We start from the raw sequence: 27431 nt of genomic DNA, 5'->3' as shown, positions 1-27431 counted from the left end.
CCATTTCGACTGCTCCAGAAACCACCACGCAACGACGCATATTTACAGCCGAATGAGGGGAGCAGAAACGGGACTTGTCCTGCAATGAGCAAATGTGCCGGCGTTGCTTCCTCCGTTGTGTGTAGGACAGGAGGCGGATGGTGATCGCAGTTCTCCGTCTCAAGTCCAATTGCTCGCCGGTCTCCCGCCCCAGGCGCAGATGGAGGGGGCTTTCGGTCCCTCGGCGGGCAGGGCCGCCCGCTCCCCCACGGCTCCTCCCTGCAAGGGTGGAGGCCCGGAAACCCCCCAGCTCTGCAGAGATCCCACCCACCAACTGCCACCTCGTGGGCCCGGGGCCAGAATCTCCCCGGGTGACTATCGATGAGCCACCCTTGTTTTGTGAAACACACTCTGCGGTTTCAGGTAACACTTGCCGGTTGCCATGGGCGTTTTCTGTTTTGACAGAAGCAGGCACAGACCGAATCCCCCGACTTTGCAGACTGTGGAAGTTGGTGTCTCCTTTAACCCCGAAGGATGGAGGGCTGCACCCGCCCTTCTCACGTTCCTTTTCAAGTCACCTGACTTTGGCTAAGCGCCAGGTGTGTTCTCTTTGGCTTGAGCCATGGGGCAGGCTTCTCTCTGCCAGACGAGGTGAGGTGAAAGAACTTTCAGGAAGACGAGCCCTTTCCTCTTTATCTCCCGGGTCCACTTGAGCACCCTGTTTTCATCCACTCTGGAACTGTGGAGCCCTGCTCTCTACTTGCCTCTGCCAGACCCAAGGATGAACTCTGTCCCGTAATGCCCTAATGCCAGGAAGGCACCCCGATAAGAGGAAGCAAGGGACCAGGGGACTGAGATAGCCGGGAAGGGTTAGACCCTGTGGGTGGCGGAGGCGGGGGTCGAAGTCTTGGTGCTGAGCACTTGTCCAGCCACCACTTGTCAGTGGGGTGGGGACTGCCCAGGACACTTGGGGCAGAACTGTTCTTGGCTTAGTGAGGCTGGGGTGCACTGTCTGCGCTGTCGCATTACCCCTCCCCCATACATTAAAGCCAGGAGCACCTCCCTCTCTTTCTGACAACCCAAAATGCTACTGCCTGTGTCCAAATGCTCCTTAGAGATTATACTTCCTTAGGCTGAAGAGCAGTTAACTCATTTCCTAAATTATATTCCAAAAGCATTCATTAGGTCCTTGAGATGTCAGTAGCAATGATTAAAAAAAAAACGGCAACAGATTTTCTTTATGACAGGACTTCACAGAAACTTTCATATAAAAATAGGTGTTTTGAAGGATCAAGATTCCCCAATCTAACTGACAGTGGAATTCTTTCTCTTTGGGCCTCCCTTTGGGTGGACAAGCCTTGGACGACTCTTAGCCATCCCCCTAGGGACTTTTCTATCCTCCATGGCTTGAAGTACAGAGCTGAATGCTCAGAAGGCCCTTATGTTTTGACTTAATTGAACACCTTCAGAAGTGTGGCAAATCAGAATGTGTGAAGTTACCAGGAAGGAGGCCAGAGTATCATGGCAAAGATGACCTCACAGAGAAACCAGTGTGGTGGGGCTCCCAAAGCACTCAAGGAGATGCATCCTGCGTGAGAGGGCACAGGTCGTCCAGTGTCTTTGGCTGGCGTGGTTCAGGGAAGCTAAAGTAGCCTGGGTGATTGGAAGAGAAGTACGTGTGGATGAAATTATTCAGTGCTGACAGATGGGCTGGAGGTCTCCTCTCCTGCTGGCCTGGCAGCCTCTGCATGGAAACCCTTGCCTGGGAGATGCCCACGCCAATAAGATGCCGGAAGTACAAGCCCAGCAGATATAATGGCCATGAGTCACAGTAACCTGCCAGCAGTCAGGTGCTTAGGAGGGAAGCTGAAGCCAGGACACACACTGAGCTGAGCTAGTAGCAGGACCATCCTGTTGTGCAGAACACAAAGAGCAGAGTGTTCAAGTCCCAGGATCAGGTTTCTCACGATGGAAGCTTGAGCTATGCCCTGAGCTTCAGGCTGTGCTCCAAGGTTGGGGAACAAAGCCCTGCCTCTTCCTGTCCGGGAGGATGCCACCCAAAATACATCCATTCCTCCTGGGCTTGGGCAGGGGGCCAGGACCAGTGGGGACCTGTCTCTGCCCATGAAAGGCTAGATGAGCAGCCCAGCACCTGTCAGGTTCCCAGAACCTCAGCTATAGCCTGCCAGGCTGGGAGATCGGGGTTCTGCTTTTCATGGGTGCTCTGTGCCAGTGAACCTTCCCTCTGAGCAGCTGCAAGCTGTCGGCTCCTTAATGTTTCCGGTTTAACTGGCCTGGCCTGCATATGAGGCCTTGTGTTCAGGATCCCAGGTCTAAAGAAGAAAAAAGAAATGAAGAGGTCGGCGGCCCCTACTTCTTTAGGGCTGGTGGACTCCAAGTGTCCTGCCCCTCAGGCTGCCGGACAGCACAGAATGGCTGGGGTTCTTTTTGGCCTAGGCGAATTTTTGGATCACAGTCAAGCTTATTAAACTTGGCTGACAGTAAACCAGTGACTGACTGGGTAATTAAAGCCACAAGTCAGGAGGCCTCGGCGGCCCCTCCTCTGGAACCTCCCCCAGTGAGTGGCCTGTTGCGCAGGCGAGTGTCGCTCCGTCTCCCCACAGCAGAAAAGTTTTGTGCGTTAAAAGCCCTCTGCGATAACCTCCACCTTCTCCCAAGGTCACTTCTCCGCACATCCATGGCTGACTTCATCCCCCGTCACCCCTCCCCACCGCTCTTCCCCACTGCAAGGAAGGAGGAGGAAATCTAACCACAACTCCGCCCCCCGCCCCGCCCCTCCCCGCGGCCCCAATGGGAACATGACAGAAGGTTTCCAACTAAAACCAAAGTTACCCCGCAGAGCTTCCTGCCAGCCTGACGTGCTGGAGGGCATGGTGTGCCTGCCCCAGCTCTTTCTGTTCTACACAACTTCTCTGCTTCAGGCTCTCGAGAGCCTCCCCACTTCCTGGGGAGAGTAGAGGAGAACTTTAAAGCAGACAAGGCCACAGTTGAGGAGACCCCAGCTTGCTTCAAATACTGTGTCTCCTCCTGGTCTGGATCTCATGGTGAATGTCTCTCCCCTGTTTCTGAAACTAAGTGAAGAACTGCTAAAGCCACAAAGTCCCCAAAGACACTTCTGTGTATCTCCTTCTAACCTGGGGTGCTTGGGCCTGCCCAGCAGGGACGCTGTCTGTGGGTTATACATTCTTAGATGCCTCTGCCCAGCTGACCCTCTCTGACTGTCCCCACTCCCCCTTCTTCAGTTTTGCTCCCTGTCCCTTTGGCATCCCTGTCTTAAGCAGCAGCCCTTTTTCCACCAAGGAGATATGGGTGGAAGAGGAGCTGCAGTTGGGAGTGGGAGGACTATATCTTTTTTTTGTATGCTATTCCAGAATAGGTTTGTGGTTATTTTAAGAAAAACAATTAATGTTCCCTCCAAATCTTTGAGGACCTTTGTTCGCTGGAAGTTGTGAACCATGCTAAGCCCATGGCTCTGTGCTGTTACCTGCCTTGGCAGGCTGCTGCTCACACTGGGATAGAACAACCCTGATATGAGAAGCAAGAGAAATTTGACTTTTTACTTTTTAGCAAGAATCTCTTTCCACTGAAACTGTAAAACTCTGGAGGGCAGAGGCTTTCTGACATTGAACCTCACGGTCTTGTGATAATGCCTGAAAAATAGCAACTGTTCTCAAATGATGTATGCTGGCTGGATTACTATCATTCCTTAAAAAAAAAAAAAAAAAAAAAAAACAGTTAAAGAAGTCACTCTGTTCTCAAGATGCTGCATGTGCAAGTGTTCAGGCCACATGCGTGTTAAGAAATTGCACATATATCCTCTACATCTCGTATCACCAAAAGCTGATGTTACCAAGCCCCTTGTCTCATCTACCATCTTATCACCTGTGTTTAGCAGGCTAAGACATAACAAACCAGATGAACTTTCAGGAGAGCTGCAGACATTGGAGGGCATTTGAGGCAAAGAAATCCAATGGAGCTGTAAACTGGAATGACCCAAGTAGAAAGGTGGTCCTGCTGTGAAGTGGCCCCAAGCCTCAGACCTGCCTTGGATGTTACCAAGTGCCTCTGGCCTTTGGGGCCATTGAAGATGCTCAGCTCAGAGTCTCTGCTGTGGTTGAACTTCCTGGCTGGCCAGGCCTGAGGGAGGCGGAGGAGGAAACTCTGTGGGTGAGCTGGGTGAGTGGGTCGGAGCACAGCACACACCCAGGGGTAACTGCAAGGAGGTGACTTAGGACAGAAGAAACCACAGGATGGACAACCCCCTCTGCAGAAGTGACTTTCTGGTCCCTTTGTCCCCCAGACACACTCTTCAACTCAAAAATATTAATGGTGCATAGCTCTGAATGCAGACCCACATGTGTGTCTATGTATATACCTGTGTGTATGTCCTGCCAGATTTTTTTGTTCCCAGGGAGAAACATAAGGTTCCAACATCATAAGCCTTTTCAGTGTCAAGTTACTACTGCTTAAAAAGTCAAAAAAAGAAAAAGAAAAAAAGGACAATCCAGCCATCTATGAACAGATAAATTTAAGTGAAAATGGTGTGAGTTCTCACCAGTTGCTGATGATTGATATTCCAGAAAGGTATGATGTGCTGGCGAGATAGTTTTTAAGTGTGATGACAACCACCAGTTTAATGAAGGGTCAAATATTGGAACCCTCTGAGTTATACATGAATATTGGTAATATTTGAAATATTACCAAATATTAATAGTAGCATTATGGTGATGGAAATAATTCAGCCACATCATGGCAAGTATGAATATTTCATTTTATTCTCCTTTTCTAGAGTTAGTTTATAAATCACTTCAAAGTAAACTTTCCCCTGGTTATCCTTGAGTTTGCTGGTTCTAAGGAGGGACCCAAGGACAGGATCCTGTGGGAACCACTCCAAGCAATGGGGTTAAGTCCCTGTCCCCCAGACCATTTGCTGCCAACAAACCAGGCCACCAGACCTGGAGGACTGCGTGTTGGTCATAATGAGCTATCTGGCTGCCTGGTGGAAGGAGCACAAGGGAGCAGGTGTCTGAGATATTACTGACATTACCATTGATCTTTACCAAGGAGCAGGTTTGGTTTTATCCAGAATGGCTCAGCCTCCACTCTTGGTCCAAGACACTTCAGAGATTAGGCTCAAAATCATCAGCCTCCAAATTGAATATTTTCTTATAATGAAGTATTTTTAAATTTAAGTATAGTTGATTTATAATATTCTGTTCGTTTCAGGTGTATAACAAATTGATTTGAGTTTGTTTTTTGCAGATTATATTCCATTATAGGTTATAATTCCCTGTTCAGTTCAGTTCAGTCTCTCAGTTGTGTCCGACTCTTTGCGAGCCCATGAATTGCAGCACGCCAGGCCTCCCTGTCCATCACCAACTCCCCGGAGTTCACCCAGACTCATGTCCATCGAGTCAGTGATGCCATCCAGCCATCTCATCCTCTGTCATCCCCTTCTCCTCCTGTCCCCAATCCCTCCCAGCATCAGAGTCTTTTCCAATGAGTCAACTCTTCACATGAGGTGGCCAAGGTACTGGAGTTTCAGCTTTAGCATCTTTCCTTCCAAAGAAATCCCAGGGCTGATCTCCTTCAGAATGGACTGGTTGGATCTCCTTGCAGTCCAAGGGACTCTCAAGAGTCTTCTCCAACACCACAGTTCAAAAGCATCAATTCTTCAGCACTCAGCCTTCTTCACAGTCCAACTCTCACATCCATACATGACCACAGGAAAAACCATAGTCTTGACTAGACGAACCTTTGTTGACAAAGTAATGTCTCTGCTTTTGAATATGCTATCTAGGTTGGTCATAACTTTCCTTCCAAGGAGTAAGCGTCTTTTCCCTGTGCTATATAGTAAATCCTTGTTGCTTATCTGTTTTATGTATAGTAGTTTATATCTGTTAATCTCATACTTCTCATTTGTCCCTCCCTCCAAATGAGAGAGAGGCTTCTTTACTCTCCCCTTTGGTAAACCATAAGTTTATTTTCTATGTCTGTAAGTCTGTTTCTGTTTCATATATAAAATCATTTATTTTATTTTTATATTCTACATATGAATGATATCATATAGAATTTTTCTTTGACTTACTTTATTAAATGTAATATTCTCTAGGTTAATTTATGTTGCTGCAAATGGCAATATTTCATTCTTTTTTATGGCTGAATACTATTCCATTGAGTACATATGCCACATCTTAAGCCAGTCTTTTGTTGATGGGCACTTGAGTTGCTTCCATGTCTTGGCTATTATAAATAGCGGTGCTTTGCACATTGGGGTGCATATATCGTTTTGAATTAGAGTTTTCATTTTTCCCAGGTGTATACCAAAGAGTGAAATTGTTGGATCATATAGTAGCTCTATTTTTAGCTTCTTAAGGAATCATACTATTTTCCACAGTGGCTGTACCGCTTTACATTTCCACCAACAGTGTAGGAGCATTCCCTTTTCTCCACACCCTCTCCAACATTTATCTGTAGACTTTTTGGTAATAGCCACAAATTGAATATTTTCTTGAGCACTGGGGCCTATGCTGCACCTGGGTTGTTCTGGGACTTCATCCTGCCCATCCCCCTCCCCATCTAGAAGGAGGGGGTGGGTCTCTACCTTAGTGTTGCTCTTACTGGTGTCCTGACCAATCACAATGGTAGGGTCAAAGCCTGGCTGCTGGGCATTCCTTTGCTTTTTAGATAAATGTGCAATTTAAGAATATATAGCCTAGCTTTAGAAGAAATCCTTCAGCTATTCCTTGCTTCCAACAAAATGCCATCCCCAAGATTTTCCCATATAGAAATTCTGGAGCCACTTCTTGTTCCTTATCTGTTTTATGTATCGCCACACTGAGATGTGTGTCATGAATAAATCGTCTCTATTAGAGTACCAAAGTATTACATAAGTGATTAACCTTTAAAAAATAAAAGAAACCTCAAAGTTGTACATGTCAGAAGTTATTGCCGTGTTACTTGGGTTCAGTTGTTTTTCTAGGTGGGAAAGGAAATGGTGTCATAGTCTGTAACTGGGTGTCACACCTGAGGAAGCAGGCTGTGTAATTAGGGGTTGTTGGGAGCAGGGTCACATAGAGGGAGAGCCCAGGGGAGCTCTGAGGGTCCTTGGTGCTACGGCGGGGTATTATATAGCAGTGGAAAGGGGGATTTCTAGGGCCTCAGAAAGCCAGAGCCTTCCTTCCCCCTCCAGCCAAGGAACTCACCTAGGAGATGGATTTCACTCTTAAGACCTAATAGTCTCCCTCTGGAGGTTCTGCTCATTTAGGAGCAGACTATTAGAGCATACCCAGACCAGGTTTTCTGCCTAGAGTCTCAGACTGTGGCTTGAAGGTATGGTTTGCTTGGTCTGCTGCTGCTGCTGCTGCTAAGTCGCTTCAGTCATGTCCGACTCTGTGCGACCCCAGAGATGACAGCCCACCAGGCTCCCCCGTCCCTGGGATTCTCCAGGCAAGAATACTAGAGTGGGTTGCCATTTCCTTCTCCAATGCGTGAAAGTGAAAACTGAAAGTGAAGTCACTCAGTCGTGTCCGACTCTTAGTGACCCCATGGACTGCAGCCCACCAGGCTCCTCCGTCTGTGGGGTTTTCCAGGCAAGAGTACTGGAGTGGGGTGCCATTGCTTGGTCTGAGGAATTTCTAAATTCAAGGTGTCATTATTTTAAAATTGGGAGAATTCAGGTAAAATTGAAACTTCTGACTTCTTTAAAGTAGCAGGAGTGTTGGCAACGTTAGGCTCTCATTGGTACATGGCAACAACAGTCAAGAGCTGGTGGTGGCCAACCCCGTGAACTAAAGCACACCAGTCCACACACGCACACCCATGCAGTGGCCCCCTGCTCAGTGCCTTGCAGGCAGGGAGGGTCCCGCCAGGGACCACCACTCCCATTCTCTCTGCCACTCAGAGGCAGTCTAGACACACATTTCCGGATCAAAGTCAGCCCCAAGAGCCATGACTGACTCCTGCCTCAGCCTCCACACAAACACAAAAGCCTCCTCCCCATTTAGTAAAGCCAAAGAATGTCAGGATCAACCCATAATTGAAACTTTTTGAAAAAGAACTAAAGGCAGCTTTAGCCATGGCATTCCACAGCTCCTCATGAAAACCAGGACTTCCTGTGACTTGGGGACAGCTGGAGGCACAGGGCTGAATAATTCCAAAGCTCACGTGAAGGATGTCAGCCTCCAGAATGCACAGCAGGCTTGTGAGATTCTTGATGGGCTCTTGAGTCTTGAGGCAGGTGTGTTGGGTGTTCCAGACCACAGCACAATGGCAAGAAGCCCTGAGCCCTCAGGGACAAGGCAGCAGACAGTCACAGTCAAGGCTGAGGTCCCACTGACCCCAGGCAAGCCCAATACACTGGCTCCACTGGGAGAACCAGCTAAGAAACAGGCCCAGCCCCGGAGCCCACTCCCACACATGGTACATGCCGCGTGCTCAGCCATGTCGGCTGCTTCCAGGGGTACACACCGAGTCTCTCATGGGTTCACCGTGAGGGCTGCCATCTCCTCTGGACTGAATTGTACAACATGTGCTTAAGGAGACTTTGTTGTCAGAAAACCCTGGAGCCCTTTGAAGGATCTTAGATAGCATCTCCTCCAGGGTTCCCAACAGAGACTGCTCTTCAGAATCACCTAGAACACGTTGCAAATACAGATTCTGAGGCTCCAGATCTCACCTCCCCACCCTATTCCCCAACACACACCCAGAGATTCTCCTGACCAGTCATGGTTGGGAAACCACTGATGTCATGCAAACCCTTCACTTCCATTTCTAAAGTACAGTCCTAGGTTAAGTAACTTTTCCAAGGTCACACAGCTGGTCTGCCAGGACTGGGCTTAAAGTACAGGTCTCTTAAATACAAACCGGGGCTTTTTTGGTCCATGGGGTCACAAAGAAGCAGACAGGACTGAACGACTAACACTTTCTTTACTTTAGGCTTCCCTGGTGACTCAGATGGTAAAGAATCCACCTGTAGTGCAGGAGACCCAGGTTTGATCCTTGGGTTGGGAAGATCCCCTGGAGAAGGGAATGGCTACCCACTCCAGTATTCTTATCTGGAAAATCCCATGGACAGAGGAGACCAGCAGATTACAATCTATGGGGTAGCAAAGAGTCGGACACAACTGAACAACTAACACTTTTTTTCTACAACACACCACCTCCTGGATATACCCACGAAGGGGTGGCCAGACAACTCCAGAGGCTTTGGATGAGAAAGAGGATGAGAGGCAAAGTCTCTGTGCATGTAAAGCAACCTCAGATCACTTTCCAAATGTTAGCTTCCATTGTGGTTGGCCCAGATACCTCAGTCTCTTGTCATCTGAGGAGGAGATTTTGCTTCTGCCTCTATAATTACCCTAGTTTCACTTGTTCTTTCAGAAGTCGGGGAAGGAACTATGCATGTGTAGACTTCTCTGTGCCTCAGTTTACCTCTATGGAAAAATGGATGGCAGCCCCTTATGTCTGCCTTTTTGGAGCTCCAGTGACCCATTGTGTGGCCATACAAGGGCATCCTGTGGTCACTTAGGCAGATAAAGAAGCTTTCCATGCCCACACAGAGCCAGTCTTAAAGTCAAGGCTACTCTTGCCACATTTTAAATAATTCTATGTCAAAATACCATTGTGACTCCTCTTAGCTACCCTTCCATGCCCTCCAGAAAGGGCTGCTCATCTTCTCTTGGTCTCTGGAGGGCTGGTGAAAAATTTTGAGGGGGTGATCTTGGAAGGAGCCCCAGTTTTGTAGGACTAAACAAGGGCTTCCCTGGTGGCTCAGATGGTAAAGAATCTGTCTGCAATGAGGGACACCCAGGTTCAGTCCCTAGGTGGGGAAGATCCTGGAGAAGGGAACAGCAACCCACTCCAGCATTCTCGCCTGGAGAATTCCATGGACAGAGGAGCCTGGCAGATTACAGTCCATGGGGTCGCAAAGAGTCGGACATGATTGAGAGACTAACACACACACACACAAGATAAAAAATTAAATACTACTACTAGTAGTAAATAGCTAGGATTGAGTTGTTATTAAGTGTCAGGCACTCTGCCAAACATTTTACATGCATTTCATTCTCACTACAGCCCTATAAATGAAGTGTTACGAGTTTTCTCATTTTACAGATGTGAAAAATCGGCTCAGAAAATTTAAAGAATTTGCCCAGGATCACAGAGCTGCTAAATGACAGAGCTGGGATTCAAACCCACATATTCTGGTCTCCAGGGGCAAACCTCTGATAAAAGGGATGATGACGGGTCTCTGTCATCATGAGGTTAACCTTCCACGTGTCACTGCCTGGTGCTCCCTAGTGGGATGTCACACCCTGATGCAGCTTAAGCCAAGGGCAGCTCGGGTGCTGCTGCTCTGTCTGTCTGCTGGGACGTTCACAGCTCCGTCAGTTCAGGGACTGCCTGACCCAGCCTGACCAAATTAGAGCAGCTAATGGACGTGACATAATTTGACATGTACATTGTTCACCGAACCCCTTGGGAGATGATTTAAAATAGAGACAATACCATGCTCTGAATTATTTTGGGTTATGGAGCCCTTATTCTCTAACTCTTGTAGGAAAAAGAATTGTGTCATGATAAACCGAAAACCCCCAAGAAACTGCTCCAGGGTCAGGAGAGCAGCTGAGTGGCTGGATTGGCAGAAACTCTTCCTGAGAGTTTCAGGGATTTCACCCTCATTTCCTAACAATTTATCCCCCAAGCATTCCCCAAACCCCAGTTAAGAGTCAATAATTCTATCCATCCTCCTCCCCCAGACTCCCCAACCAGGAGGACTCAGAACCCCAGTCAAAACCCAGCACTGGTAAGACTACAAAACAGGTGCAGCTTGAGGCCCCCATGTGCATCTCCCATCTGCTTTTCCCTCTCTCAGATGCACAGGACCAGTGAGCTACCCAGGGGCCGTGCTTAGGGACCCACACAGGTGCACCCTCTCTGAGCATCACCCAATATCCAATCCCAGTCATAGTCTTCCCCATTCTATTCCCCATGCCCTCATGCATGCTTCCTGACCTTCAGAAAGAGTATGTGTGTCCCTGTGTGCTACAGCCACTCATTCTCATGGCTTAATAAGTGCCCATCCTCTCAAGCAAGACCTACTGACTATATGATACATGCACGCTTGTGCGCTAAGTCACTTCAGTCATGTCTGACTCTTTGCGACCCTATGGACCATAGCCCGCCAGGTTCCTCTGTCCAAGGGATTCTCCAAGCAAGAATACTGGAGTGGGTTGCCATTTCTTCCTCCAGCAACTCTCAGACCCAGGGATTGAACCCACGTCTCTTATGTCTCCTGCATTGGCAGGCAGGTTCTTAAACTAGTGCCACCTGGGAAGCCCCATATGACGCATAATTAGTACCCCAATATACTTACTGTTGAGTTAATTAAAGTAAGAGTAGCTAAGTTTCTCTGGCAATCCCATGCCTTACTTCCAACCGATAAGCCTAAGACTGGCTTTCAGGCTAGTAAAAATGATTTTGAGAGAAAAAGATTTTTGCCTTTTAAAAACTGAAGCACTTTAAATAACACTATTTGGGAAGGATGGCCAGGAGAGATATAGAGCACATGGTGACCTCTCCATATGCATTTCCTTTTCCCCCTTCCTAGCAGAGCCCCACACTTCCTAGCCATGCATTTGGGAGAGATTAACCTAACTGTGGTTTTCTGGGTGGACCTTGGTAGAGTCAAGACATTCAGTGGGTTCTATTGTTGTAGCTACACTAGCCACAGTGATTGGCTTGGGGCTGGCCACCTGGACAGTCTAAGAATAAAACCACGGGAGACTAAGAAGAAATGAAGAGACACTGGGTCTTCTTTGGCTTTTCCAGCTATTATATCTGGCCTTACCTAAGTCCACACAACCTCTGAATTTCTCAGTTACATAACCAAACAAAGCCTCTTTTTGTTTAAACCAAATGACTACATAACACAATAATACATAATCTCTTGATTCCTTTTATGATTGAGCTCAGAGACCATTTTGTCAAGCTATATCACCTTTATTTTACAGCTTATTTAACTTCAAAAATGAACATACCAAAAAACAAATAAAATCCTTAATTTTTCACTCTTTAGTCAAGGCCTTCCAAAAATTCTCTAGGCTTGTGATGTCCCAGGTAAAGGAGGAAATAACAATGGTTTCAATAAGATGGAAGCCTATTTCTCTATCATTCAAAATAAAATAGGATTCTGGCTGATATGGGAGCTACAGTGTCATCAAAATTTCAGATTTCCTCTTTTTGTTTTGTCATCCTTAGTATACGACTTGCATCTTCAAATTCACTTCATAGGCCAATGTGGCAGCTAAAGCTCCAGCTATCACATTGATCTTCTGGTCCAAGAAGGCACAAGAGGAAGGGAGAAGGAGGAAAAAAAGAAACAAGTATGTCAGCAGTCTAGCCCCTCTTAAGGAGTTTTCACAGAAGATCAACCCAAAGACTTATGCTGATATCTCAGTGGCCAACCCAGATGCAAATGTGGTTGACAAATATAATCTTCCAGCTGGGCATATTGTCATCCAGTTTAAAATGTGAGTTGTGTTATGAGGGGAAAAGGGACGAGTAGATACTGTGTAGGCAACTAGCAGTTTTTGCCCCATCTCACTTCACAACCAAGCCTGGCTTCAGTGTGCAGTTCTGTTGCTTCGTATCTGCTCCTCCAAAGACACTCCCTGATTCAAGCTGCAATTACCCTCTCCACAGACCCTTAACAGTTGGTAAAGAATCTGCCTGCAATGCAGAAGACCCCGCTTCGATTCCTGGGTTGGGAAGATCTGCTGGAGAAGGGATAGTCTACCCACTTCAGTATCCTTGGGCTTCCCTTGCAGTTCAGCTGGTAAAGAATCCACCTGCAATGTGAGAGATCTGGGTTTGATCCCTGGGTTGGGAAGATCCACTGGAGAAGGAAAAGGCTACCCATTCCAGTATCCTGACCTGGAGAATTTCATGGACTGTATAATCCATGGGGCCACAAAGAGTCAGACAAGACTGAGTGACTTTCACTTTCACTTTTTCAGACCCTTAACATCTTGAGTTGGTTGGTCTCCCCGCCACCCACCACCACCACCAAGGATCCCTTGACTACCATCTTGTGATTAATCCAGTTAAGAAGCTTTTGTTGATCACCTTCTGTCTTTCAGTAGAACACCTTAGTCTTTCATTAGAATCTTGGCTTCCATTTACATCAGCTCATTTGATCTTCTTTTCTGTCATGCTCTAGTCAGACCCCATTCATACCTACCCTTCTTCATTCACCAGTCTCCCTAGAACTATGTTCTTTACAACACAGGTCTGCTCTTCAATATCAGTTTCTAACTTCTTTCTGGCATTAAAGTTCTCAATCTCATGGGTGAGTGCCTAGGGCAACAAGGACTGTGGTTGAAAATAGCAGCTGAGTGGGGGCTGGTCTTCAAATCGTCATGGATGACTAGCTGTGGTTTGGTCTGGGGACAGGTGACTGAAGCCAGGGCAGTGGCTTCTTTTTCAGTTCTCCCAAGGCCTTCTGACCCCTTCTTACACATTTCAGACCCTGTGGACAGTATTGTAGGCCTCATTAGTGAACAGCACACACAAGGCAAGTCAAACAATAATAAAGAATTATTGATGTGATGGAGACAAAACATCTGCTCCTCCCTACCTCACCTGCACAAAAATAGAAAAAAATAAAGATAAAAAATCAATGCCTGATAAAGCTAAGAAAATGTGTTACTTTGAGTCTTCATATAAAGAATACCTTTCAAAAGTATCTAGTTCTTTCACTTGAATTTCCCATTTTGATTTTAATTATAAACTGGAAGTTATTGTAACTCAAAAATGTCCATTCTCTTATGTCTTTTCAACTAGAAACATCATTAGGCAGATGTGAACAATTATCCCCATTTGGATTTTTTTTTAAGTTTTTCAGAGGAACAAATAAGTTATGCTTTAAATCCTTGGTTTAAAACTAAGCCTGTGAGACACAATATTTTAGGTTTAACCAAGAGGGCTTGACTTTGGATTTAGAGTTGAATTGATCCCGTCATCTCTTTTATTAAAACTATCCATATATTCTTAAACCAAAGAATTGAAATAATGCATATTTTAGGGCCAGAAGCATTCATTATCTTGATGACCAAGAGATAAAGGGTGAAAAGATTTAAGATCCAAGAGGCTCTGTTACTATGTTGAAAGGGGAGGAGATAGAGAAATTCCAAGGGAAGGTGTTGGTATATATCCCCTCTGCTTTTTAATTTCCAATGACAGACAGTGACATCACCATTCCAAACAGTTCCCATTCAGATTAAACAAAATTTGATTCTCTGGGGAAAACGGGCAGCATAAACCAAAAAGAAGTGCATCTTGCTGAAAAGCCAGTCTACTCAGTCATCACACCACCATCAGCCTGACTGGATCCCCGCAGAAAAGCAATTCCGGGAATGACTTCACTCCCCTAGAAGCACAGTCAGAAGTCCCCAAGGAGGTCAGGGGAACCAGCTGGATCTCAGAGGAGGAGACTTTTTGGTGCTGAAGAAGACAAAGGGAGGAAGACAGTTTGGGAAACAGAATGACCTTGAAACAACCTTTCTGCTTATCTTAGAAAGGTCATTAGAAGGAAAATGTACCCAGAACAACATTCTCCTCTATCTTGGAGTCAAGACCAGCCAGGCCCTGGCAGCCCTACAGCCTGGGCTTCTTTCCAGGCCTGCAGCTCCCCTACCGGCAGTTGAGCAATGTGACCCCGGACAGGCCTCTGAGGCCAGGGAGCCTGACCAATAGCTCACGGATGAGAAATTGCACTGTCCTTGGAGATGCTGCCTGGTGGCCTTTAAGAGCCACCCTTGTTTTTTTCCCCTCCAATGTACCACAGCCTGGTTTCCTCTCCCCTTCCTGTCGGAGCATTTTTGTTGTGAGGACCTTGCGCCACAAAGCTAGAGGGGGCATGCAAATCGTTTTACACAAGAGGCATAGGTCCTGTACAACTAGCTGTGTGTTGCTGGACAAGTCTCTTAACTCCTCTGTGCTTCAGTTGTCACAGCAGTAAAGTGGGGATTAGGATCGAGTTTACTTAAAAGGGCCATTAACCAGCATTCAGCAAAATCCCACTGGAAAGCGCTAAGGAACAGTGTCCAAGTCACAGAGCTCCATAAAGGCTGGCTGTCACTGCAAGTGTCAGGGGAGCAGTTTTCCCACACGTTTCCACTCTACCAACACTCATTCACCTCTCCCAACAGGGGACAAAGATGATAAGAGAATGAAATGTCTCACTTGATGTAGGAATCCTTTCACTGTGTCAGTGGTTCTTGAGATATCAAAAGTGTGTGTATGTAGATTACTTTAATTTTACAAAGTCTATGCTGATTAGGCTCCTTTTTCATCTAATAGTGAAAGGCTATGTATTCAACTGTGAGTGCACTGGCTTCAGGAACGTGGATAAAATGTAACCAGCGTTATCTTGGTTCAAATTCCTTTTTTGTGACCAACTGTTGTCTCAATGAACCTTTGCAGGGTTTTTATTTGTTTTCTTCTTAGTTACAGCAGAGAGTAGAATAAACACATCCAGACCTTCTCACACGGAGATAGACTGATGCCAAATTAGGTCTGTGGAGGCCTCATTTTGGCTCCCCTGGTCACCATGCCGAACAGATTTTCATGCACGTTGAAGACAGTCCATTAGTTCTTGGCAAGGAGAATGAAGTTTTCAAAGCTGCTTTCTCCAACAAACTCCCATTCCCCACCCACTCACCCCCTGCCACCCCCCGCTTCTCATACACAAAACCTTGCTGAAGGGGAGAGTCTCTCCCCCATTTGTGGAGAAGCGAGGTCAACCCCATCTGCGATCACCCTGCCACAGCCTTGATAGTCATCACTTCTGGGATGCCCCTGGGCTCTGCTCCATCATTAAACTCCCAGGGCACTACCCAGATTAAAATCTCTCCTTCCTTCTCAGGAAAGAAGCATTTTTACTTCAAAATCATACAGTAAGGGCTTTGAAAAGTAGTTCACAAACTTCTCTGCCACTGGGGAAGGCATGTCCATTCACGTCAGAGATTTTCCCTCAGTGCCTTAGCTGTTGCACTGACTGAGCTTCTGAGTTCTCACAGTGCAGCCAAAAAAGAAACAAAGAAGTTTTGCCTCTATCTGTCACAGTAGAAATGTAAGCCATGATGATATGGGTTGAGCCAGGGTTCTCAATGGAATCTTTAGACTGGTTCCTGGGAGGAAAAGCCAGGAGGTTTCTGTTATAGTACAAGCTGCCACAGGGCCTGGGCTCCTTGACCTAGATGTGCTCTGAGCAAGGCCTCCTTCTAGTAAGGGAGCAAGCACTGTAGTGAAAGAGGCTGAGGATCAATATTCAACAGCAACCAGTATTGTGGCGCATGGTTACCATGGTAACATCGTCAGCCCCAAATGACTGTCATGAGGTGAAAAAATTCTCTTAAAATAAATGAAACCAGAAAAGATATATTTATAAACCTCTTACCAAACACCTATCTGTTGACAATGTAGAACCTGTTCCTTAAGCGACAGATACTCAAAGATTGGGAGGAATTTCATGACACAAACATTTTCTTGAAATAATGGTTATTCTCACCCCCTAAAAATGATCTGGAAAAATAACAAACGCAGATTTTTTTAAAAAAAATATGGAGAGTTCCAAGGAGTGATGGGCCTATACACTTAGATATTATGCAGTTATGACATTAAAATTCTGCACTAATCTGCCTATACCTTGTTTGAAATTTACAAAGTGGTACTTACTAGGAGTTTTCTTCTAAGTTGGACACACTATTTCTGGCAGGACCAATAAAGTGTCATAAAACTTGTTATACAATGAGAAAAAGACATTGGTCACACAGATTAAAAACTTGTGGGCACAGCTTTTGTTGTGCTCTTGAGAAGCTCCATCCTGAACTCGTCTTTCTTTGTGAATAGCAGTGTACCCAGCCAGAGTGCCCAGGTTCACAGCTCCCTGGCAAATCAGAGGTGGCCCAGAGATATAGTTCTGGGCAGTAGTGTCCAGGCAGAAGTCCCTGGGGAGGATGTTGTTGGGAGACAGTTCTCCAGTCTCTCTCATTTCTGTGTACCTTACAAGCAGAGGACTTACTGATAGCAACAGAGTATCCTTCCAAGGATGCCTGCATAGCATAACAGCCTCTGAAGATACAGATAGTATCTCTCCAGAGCAAAGGACAGGCCTGCCTACTGCTCATCGTGTAAGATTGGGGTCCCTGAGTTCAATGTTCCTCTCCCGGGAGGCAACCCATTGAGTGTGCCGACATTCCTGTGGGCCTATCTGTGTCACCCCTATGGGACTTGGGCAAGGAGAACTACCACAATCCTGCTGCTTGCTGTGTGCTGAGTAATAGAGCTGGCTGTCCCTGACCCAGGAGTCTCGTGACTTCAACCAGCAACCATGAAACCAAGGCAGGCTAACTGCTTAGCTTGCAAACAGGATGATACCTCAGACCCTTCATTGTTTTTGGTTAAATTAAAAAAAAAAAAAAGAAAGAAAAGTAGGAGAGAGTTCTTGCCCACTAGCCCTTCTCCTTTCTTCTTGCCTTGAGGTTTCAGCAACCTCAATTTGGGGACCATGAGGTGACAAGCATGAGGACAAAGGTCAACATGCTAAGGATGGCATAGCAGAAAGATGATGAAACTGGGTCCTAATAGAGAATTACTGTGGCAGCCCTGGATTGCATAACTTGAGTCTTCTTGTTATGTGAGATATATGAGCCTCAATATATCAATGTTGAGCCTCAATATATCAATATATGATATATATATCAATATATGAGCCTCAATATATCTGTTATAACAAGTCAATGTTAATTGTTTTTCTGCAAGCAAATGCATCTCTAAAGTTTGTGTCAAACACTGTAATTGCATAATAGTAATTGTGTCTAAGTTGCTTCAGTCATGTCCGACTCTGTGCGACCCCATAGATGGCAGCCCACCAGGCTCCCCCATCCCTGGGATTCTCCAGGCAAGAACACTGGAGTGGGTTGCCATTTCCTTCTCCAATGCATGAAAGTGAAAAGTGAAAGTGAAGTCGCTCAGTCGTGTCAGTCTCTTAGTGACCCCATGGACTGCAGCCTACCAGGCTCCTCCGTCCATGGGATTTTCCAGGCAAGAGTACTGGAGTGGGGTGCCATTGCCTTCCATAGGCAACTTAGGGCAAGTATGTTGCTACCTTCCTTACTTCTTGATCTGGATTCTGTCTTTCTGTATATGAACATTATTGTATATATCTTTTATAAGTTAACTCAAATCCTTTAGGGGAAATCAGGTAAAATTCAATTCAATAAGTATAATTCGGTCCTGGTCCAAATTTATCTCGAAAATTCTATGAGTTACCCTTAAATTATGAGTTATCCTTTAAGGTATTAGTCAAACAATAGGAGTACCTCTTTCTGGAAATGTCTACCACATGCAAAAGTCTGTTTAGTCACCAGTGTATATCCAGATCCAGCAGAATGGCTGGCTCATAGCAGGGCCTTCAACTTTGTATTAACCAAGTGTTCATGAAAGGTCTCTCTTTATCAAATGTGTTGGTTATGCCCAAAGAAAATTATGATGTAACGGAAAGTATTTCAATACAGTAGATCTGTCATTTGACTATAATAAGCAGTTTAAGAAAAGACCACAGGTCAACTTCAAAGAAATAGCTTCTTATCTTTGTTCCTTATGACTGTGAAATGCCCCATAACCTGACAGTGGAATTCAAGGAATCTGTTCAACCTTGGAAACTAGTGCAATAGGATACCAGAAGTAATAACAATCACCACCAGAGATGAACACATCTTTTAATGTTATGTCCACAAACTATTTTTAGAATATTAGATAAAATTTAAACTTGTGTCAGAAAGAAAAATCAATGTACAGGATGAGAATATTTTACACCAAAAGTAGAATAAAGCAAAAGATGCTCTGCACAATGAGTTTATAGATATCCTTATTGTTCTCAGTATATGTTATGATTCCTACTTTTGGTTCAAAATCTAAATTATATGAAATTATCTATACTATGTGTTCTTGGTATGATTTCTGTTTAAAAAATCTCTCCAAACCACAATGAAATACTATTTCACACCCATTAGGATGACTTTTTTTTTTTTTTTTTAACGCAAAACAGTAAGTATTGGCAGAATGTGGAAAAATTGGAACACTTGCTGGTGGGACTATAAAATGATGCAGCCACTGTGAAAAACAGTTTGTAGTTCCTCAGAAATTAAACACAGAGTTACCATGATTCAGCAATTCCATTCCTAAAGAACTGAAAAGAGGGACTGAACCAGATACCTGCACCCAAGTGCTCAGAGGAGCATCATTCACAATGACCAAAGGTGGAACAACCCAACTGTCCACCAGCCTATGAAGGGATTAAAAAAAATGTAGTATATGTACACAGTGAAATATTATTCAGACATAAAAATGAACAAAATTCTGATACATGCTACATGAGAGAAACTTGACTATATGATGCAAAATGAAAAAGGACAAATACTGTGTTATTTTTGTCCCAAAGGACAAATATTAGTTTTTTTCCCTTTATGTGAGTTTCCTGGAATAGGCAAATTCACAGAGACAGAAGGTAAAATGAAGGTTACCAAGATCTGGGCAGGGCGGCTGGGAAGTTGTTCCTCATTGGGTACAGAGTTTCTGTTTGGGTTGATAAAAAAGTTCTGGAAAATAGTGGGGATGGTTGCTCAATATTGTGAAGATCCTTAATACCACTGAATTGTACATTTAAACATGGTTAAAATAGTAATATTTATGTTGTATATATTTTACCACAAGGAAAAAAAATCTATTAAACAAAAATTAAACTGAAAAGATGGATTTTGTTTATTTGTTTTAGGAAGAGTAAATAGAACAGATTTTTAAATTCCGTTTGGGTTTTGTTCAGTTTGTTTCTGCTTGCTTTAAGCCCTGCCTGCCTATGCTAGGAAGGAGAGTGACTAAGATGCCCCCACAACATTGCCAAAGCCATTCAGGCTGTGGGCTTGTGTGGTCATGCGCCTCAGAAGGTCTTATGTCATTTGGAAAGCTCTCTAGTTCAGCAATCTTTGCTTCACTTTGTCAATGCACAGGAGAGTGTATCATTGCAGCTCCCCTCCCCCCACCCCTCAGGCGTGTGTTGGGCTAGAATCTGTTTGTGAAAATATTATTTTAGGATTGCTTTCACTCCTATCATCTGCTTATTTTCCTTCCTGCATATTTCATAATGTAGCATAGAGATTTCTGATTCAGCAGTTAAAATAGTCTGTGCATTAGTTATCACTTCCTTGTGACCCACTTTATACACAATTACTCATTCTGGCATTGAAAGTCCAGATTTAAAAAAAAAAAAATCCCTGGGACTAAAGTATGTATTAATATATCTGTGGGAGTAAAAAGGAGATATTGACCAAATATCTATTGGTAGCACTCAAAGGACCTCAATCAGCCCCAAGATTTCCCATCTCATTTACTCTTCTGTAAAAGCTCTCGAATTACACCCTACTTCAGTTATTCTACACCCACAATCCCACTTTTTCCACCTCCTCTACTTTCATTTCCTTCCCCTCAAAATACATCTCTATGATGAATCCACCAAACACCACTGTCCGCTGTACCTCCCCGAGCTAAGGGTCGTGGGGAACTCAAAGAGCAATGGGACAGTCCCTGCTCCGAGGAGGCATCCATGCCAGTGCAGTGTCCCCCCTACCACTCAAATGTGCTACGGGCACCCCTAAATCTTTATGACTGCTTATGAGAGGCAGATTCTTGGGCCCCACCCCCCACTAGAGAATCTGATCCAGTTGATCTGCACTTTTAACTCCTCTCCAGGGAATTCTGATTGGGACCCTAAGAACATATTTTGAGAGACTTGGTGACACAGTGGAAGGCAGTAGAATCTCTTGCAAGCTTCACTGAGGTGGCTCCAGTCCCATGAAAGAACAGAGACAGGGGAGACAGAATTGGTCTGAGAGATTGAGGGAAAGCTTCCTGGAAGAAGTGCTTTTAAAGAAGAGCTGAAAACTAGACAGTGGGAGGCACACAGGCACGGTCATCTGCTGCCACCCCCTGCCGAAGGCGAGGGCAAGACTTTGGCCACATTCCTCCCGTCTGGGACCTTTGGAGCAACTGGGGAGGACGGGAGACCCTGGGATAAGGGATACACTCCTCTTGGAGAGGCCAAGTGGATGATACTTTTTGCTGGGGTTCCTTCCCGCACACAGAGCCCCAGCTCCAGACCCACCTGCTAGCAGAACCCTGCCCCAGGTCCTTCGCTTCTCTGATCTGAGTGAGGGCTGATGTTATGTGCCTTGTAGGCTGGGTGTGAGAATTTAGTGAGTTAATGGGTGTGCAGTACCATTGGTACACATTTAAAATTCAATATATAAGAGCTAATGTTATTCTTATCATTCTAGTTTTTTCTTTAGGATAAATTCCTAGAAGTGGGATTACTGGAACAGCAGTATAAGTGTTACTAAATGGGATGTATAAAACAATGTGTACAAATTTTGAGTTTTATAAAAGTGTCTAAAATTTGACTGCTAGAGATAAGGATGATTATTCATATTTATAACACTAGGTCCTTGGGAGGATATATACTAAGATATTGTTGTTTAGTCACTAAGCCGTGTCTGATTCTTTTGCAACCCCATGGACTATAGCCCCGCCAGGCTCCTCTGTCCCAGGGATTTCCCAGGCAAGAATACTGGAGTGGGTTGCATTTCCTACTCCAGGGATTGAACTACGTCCTGACCCAGGGATCAAACCTGTGTCTCCTGCTTGGTAGGCAGATTCTTTACCACTGAGCCACCTGAAAAGTGAAAGTGAAGTCACTCAGTCATGTCCGACTCTGCAACCCCATGGACTGCAGCCTACCAGGCTCCTCTGTCCATGGGATTTTCCAGGCAAGAATACTGGAGTGGGTTGCCATTTCCTTCTCCAGGAGATCTTCCCGAGCCAGGGATTGAACCTGGGTCTCCCGCATTGTAGGCAGATACTTTACCATCTGAGCCACCAGGGAAGTTGAGAGCCACCTGGGAAGCCCAAATCAAAATATTAACAGAGATCATCTCTGGGTATTCTCTGTGTTTTTCTTTGATAAATGGCAGCCACTCTCTTCCTCCTCCTCAATTCTCCTCTTATTCTCTCTCCTTCCCTCTATATACACACACACACACTCACAGCTAGTTTTAATGCCTGGAAGTTAACACTTTTTTCTCCCAGGAGACTCTTATTAAAATGTAAATATATTATCTGGGAAAAGCACCACTTTCAACTCTTCCCCCAGTTTATTGATTCAATCAGCTGGCTGAATCCTGGCCCACAGTGAACACAGATGGAAGGACTGGGCCAGGGCTACCGTCCCCCAAGGATAAGCCTAGAATAAGAATGATGGTAGTGAGCATTCCAAGAGTTAGAAGGCACATCAAAAACAATTTGATGTTCAAGGAAAGGAAACTAAAGACCAGAGTATGTTTGCAGAGGAGGGCTTGAGAGGGAATGGCTGCCTGCTCTCTGATTTGGTCGATGTTCAGTTGGACGCAGAGGAATGAACCAATGGACCTTTCAATGCCTCCTGCGCAGTTCTGTAAAAAGCCAATTATTGGGTGAAAAGAAAGATCATGAGACTGGAGATTGCTTATTTGCACACACCTGTTCTTCTTGGCATATATTTTAGAGCAGAAGGTTATGGTTTATACAAGTGAGTTTCAAAGGGCTGGTAAGTAACTCACTCTGAAAGCCCTTCTCAGATCTCCGAGTAGATAGATGCAACAGTTTGGCATTAAACTGACTCATTAAAATGTTTCCTGTATGAAAACTTTCCCTTTTTGATTATCTTATTTCATAGCTCTATTACTTTTGACCATAGGGTTGGTTTTAGAAAAGCAAAACCCTGTAACATTCCCTCCAGTATATTTTCATACCACAGTCGAAATCTACATTTTTGGAGAAATGCTTTGAGAGATTGGTATTTCTGAAATGCAACTTCGTTGTTTTTAGTTTTCCCAAATTTGAGACAGAAACACTTTTTTTTTTTTTTTTCCCCCTAGAGCCCAGAGCCATCCCTGCCTAACTCAGGGCCCAAACTTCCTATCAAAGTTCAAATTGTAAGAAACAGATTCCCAGTTCTAGAAGACAGGGGCTACATACAAAAGAGGATACTTAGGTTGTCAACGGAGATAAAGCCTGACACTGTCTCGCGTTTATCATAAGGAAAAATAAAGGGAGGTGGGAGGCTGAAGGAAGGGGCCAGCTAGGCTGTAACCCATCTTATGTACTCTTCCTCAATTTGGCGTCTACTTCAGAGGAGGCTCCAGGGGTGGGTCTTTCAGGGCTCTGTCTTTGAAAGAGACAGGCCCAGGGGGTTGCTGGGCCTTCTGCTTCCTGGGTGAGGATCTCAATCCAGATCTGGTTATGGAGGGAGCCTTTCTCTCTGGCCCTTTTACTAATTCTAGAGGGAAAGGAATACAATCCCCCAGGCAGGCAAACCTGCACAGCAAATAGAGAACAGGATGGGCAGGGGCAGGAAGGGTAGGGCCGCACTGGGGGAGGACAGAGGGAGGAGCCCACCACAGCAAGTTGTGGTGGGGGATGGTTTTCCTGCTAACCAGACGCCAAAGGGTGTCTTCAGGGCTGGGAGCTGCTGGAGCTTCCCTTTCTCTGACTGAGTGGGTACTGCAGTTGTCTGCCCTGGATCCTCTTTGCTTCTCCCCTACCGGGAGCATCAGAGCATCTCACCTACCTCTGCAGCTCCCATCTGCATCAGTGCTCGAGGTCCCCAGATCTCTTCCCTGGGGACCAGACTCATGCATCCCTCCTCTACCATGACATCGCACTGGCACCTCAAATCCAACCTTTCCTGAGTGACCCTGGTGCCTCTCCATTCTCATACGCCCTCCACTTGGATTCTATTATCTCAGTCAGGGGATGGGGTGCTCACTCACAGCAGAAATCTTCCCCACCCTTGCATCTTACCAAGTCCTTATAACCAACTAGACCCCATAGCCACCCTAACTACAACCTGGGATGTCAGTCAGGCCACCGTCACCTCTCAGGGGACTGGAGTGGCAGCCCCCTCCCTGGCCTCCCTGTCTCTACTCTTGTCCTCCTCATATCCACCCTGGCTGATTTTTCGAGCAAGCAAATCTGATTCCATTTCAAGCCTCTTTCTATGTTCCCACTCCCATGCAATATGTTCAAAACCTAAACTTGGCATTGGCAGCTCACAATTCTATTCAGAATGGCAGCTTTTTTAAAAGTTACATTATGAACTATTTAAAACCCACAAAAAGGCATAAAGACTATAACCACATGCATACCCATTCCCTAACTTCAAAGATAAAGCCTTATCTCTACAACAGCCAAAACTGCCCCTGCGTCCCCTCCCCTCCCCTCCCACAGAGGTAACTGCCATTCTGCATCTGCCAGCACTCCTCTGATGTCTCTGCAATTTTCCTTAGCATGGCTTTTCTATTTCATTATAACTTGTCATTATTCCTTACGAGCCTCTCTTGCTGGTTAGATTTCAGGGAAGTCCGGGAAATGCTATGAAGAGACCACTGAAAAAGTTGTCCCTTCAGGTACATTCTCGGCCTCTCAGGTCACCTCTCCTCCTTGCTGCTCTCCAGCGTGATGCTTTGTGTAAATTCACTGGGTAGGAGGGGTGGTGTCTTTGGGGACCCTTTGGGTAGGGGTTGGGAGGGTAAAAGACAAGGTCCTCAGACCCATACCACACCCTCCAGATCCTCGCTGATTCCTGCTGTGGGGTAGCCGGACTCAGCCTGCTCAGCTTCCTGGGCCACTCTGACTCCACAGCCTTGGCTAGCAGCTCCCCTTGTCCTTTACCACTGCAGACCCCAGAGGAGACTCTCTGATTCTCAACTCAACCATCTCCCATAAGACATGGGAACTGAAGGGAGTTCAGAGAAGCCAAGCTCCAGCCTTCCTCTGCCTAATCACACTACTCTGTTTCACTGTGATAAGTTGGGGCAGTTTGAGAGGTATTTTCCTTTCTGATCCCAAATATGAAGCAGAGCAACATCCACCCACTCCCAGGTCTGGGGTTCACATCAACCTCCCTGACAAGCAGACAAGGTTGTCCTTCATCTGTACCCTTCTTACCTCTGGGGTAGGTAGTCTCCAAAGAGGACCATTGTTAATTCATCTCTCCCTGTGTGTGCAAAGTGCTCCTTCTATCAAGAAGTAGAAAGTGCTTCCTTTCCCTGAAGGGCTGGTCTTGTGACTTGCTTTGATCAACAGAGTGCAGTAGAAATAATGTTCTGGTAGTTCTGAACCCAGACCCTATATGCACTGGAAGCTTCTTCTTCCTCCCAGTTGGAAGCCATCTGCCATGTACTCTGATGTCATCATACTGTGAGGAAGCCACCTGAAGAGGCCAGAGAAAGAGAGAGAATGGCCCAGCTCTTCCATTTATCTCAGCCAAGGCACCAAAGCTGGGGGTTAAGAAGTTTTCTTGGATGTCCTAATCCCAGTAGATACTCCATGAACAGAAGAACCACCTAGCTGAACTCAGCTCAGATTGCAGAATTATGAGAAATGATAAAATGTACTTTCAAGCCATCAAGTTTTGGGTGGTGGCTTATTATGCTCAATAGTAAAATGAAACACCCCTCCAGCTGCATTTCTCCTGACTGCCTGCCTCATACTTTATGCTTCAACAACTCACAGCAGCCTGCTTGACTCCCTGCATAGGCTGTGCTGTGTCTCACTTACATACCTTTTATTCAAGCTATACTCTCTTTTCCCCACCTCACTCCTCTGCCTGGCTAACTCCTGTTCCACTTCTGACTCTCTCTTTTTTTTTTTTTGAGGCATCTATGTTACCCTTAGGTAAATCCCATCATTACACTATAATTATCTATTTATGTATCTGCCTCCCAAACTAGGCTTGAATTCTTTAAAGCTGGGTACTATGTCTCATTCAGCTTTGAGACATTACTTTATATGGAAATGTGAGCAAGTCCCTTAAACTTCTTTAGTTCAGTTTCTGTGTAGTCAGGGATAGAATTCAGTTGTCTGTAGCAGAAACCCAGCCTCACTGGGTTAATGAAACAATGGTTTATTTTTTCACACACCAAGACTGAAAGTAGGCCTTTGGGGGCAGAAAGAGTAGCTTCACAATGTCAGAATACCCCAGTGTTCTTCTGTATTCCTGCTTCACCACCCTCAGGATATGGCTGTCTGCCTTACGGTTGCCTCAAGGTCACAACATGGCTGCTCCAGCACCAGTCTCACATCCATGTTCCAAGTAGGGTGAAGGAAAGAATAGGAGGAAGGGGCAATGTCCATATAAGGACAGCCACACTTTCCCAGAAATCCCCAGAAGACTTCTACTTAAGTCTCACTGGTCAGAACCATATCACACGGCCATTCATAGCTGCAGGAAAGACATGACAAATGTTTGCAAAATGATTAATGTTGACAGGAATCACCCATGGAGTATAAACGTTGAACTAGAAGCAGTAACTTCTTGGGGTTATCTATCTGTAAGGAACAAAAAGAGGATGGATTTGGGGGTAGCAACTGGCAGTGTCTGCATCATTCCCTACCTGTAAAACAGGACTAAGACCTACCTTGTAGAACTGATGAAATTGAGAGAGAATGCAGGCAAAATGCTGTTCTTTGTACCAAGGACATACTATGCATTCAATAAAAGCAATTCTCTTTCTGAGTTTCCAGATGTGGCACTTAATTCAAACATCCAAGAGTTTTCCCTGAAGGGGCAGAGAATTAGTTGGCTCAAGGCAACCATCCCACTCTCTGTCTACAATGCTTCTGCGGTGAATTTGCTTCTGATGATTAACAAATCTTTTCTCAAAGGTCTATTCAACTGTTAATAAATCCAAACAGAATTATCACTACGACTCTTCACTTACAAAATGTGACCCAGAAAAAACAAAGCTTGGAGAGAGACAAAAGGCAACGAGCTGTTTTCAATGCTTTGTGGCTATTGTGCTGCGTATTTCATTTCTGATTCATTGGAAAATATCCAGCACACTTAGATTGGTGAGCAGCCTCAGACAAGGGGGTTAAGGATAAAGTCTCCAAATTCTTAGTCACTGGCACCTGGAAATGTTAGCAGTAGGAAGATTTCTTTTTGCTAGGAAACTGCTCTATGATTCTGTAACCACCCTTGCCCCACTGGGGTTTTTTGTTTGTTAAAGCAGACTAAAATTTTATGTATAGGTTAGGACTCTTTTGTTTGCAAGAGAAAAACACAAAATGCCTTATTAAAAGGTGAATTTATTGCCCTGACTAAAAAGTCCAGAGTAGAATTTCAGGCACAGCTGGCTCCAAGTGCTCAGGAATCTCTGTGTCTCTCAGGTTCTCTCTCTGTGGTAACAAGACTGGCCACCTGGGGTTCCTGCATATCAACCCACCACCTCAGCAATCCCAGCAGAAAGAGGATGCCTTTTACCCAGTGGTTCCAG

The 27431-nt window shown here is 45.3% G+C and overlaps 1 long non-coding RNA gene and 1 other non-coding gene across 3 annotated transcripts in view; both read left to right on the top strand.

Annotated features, from left to right (window-relative positions):
* Nucleotides 1–27431, top strand: part of LOC112448447 (uncharacterized) — a 172259-nt gene that overhangs the window by 48099 nt on the left and 96729 nt on the right. The window lies entirely within an intron of this gene.
* MIR10171 (microRNA mir-10171) lies at nucleotides 3244–3338 on the top strand. The gene has a single exon (NR_162202.1). It is a non-coding gene; the product is annotated as a microRNA mir-10171 (primary transcript).

This window comes from Bos taurus, chromosome 10 (genome assembly GCF_002263795.3).
Source record: "Bos taurus isolate L1 Dominette 01449 registration number 42190680 breed Hereford chromosome 10, ARS-UCD2.0, whole genome shotgun sequence".
Classification (NCBI taxonomy): Eukaryota; Metazoa; Chordata; class Mammalia; order Artiodactyla; family Bovidae; genus Bos; species Bos taurus.
This window is presented reverse-complemented; position numbering and strand designations above follow the sequence as displayed.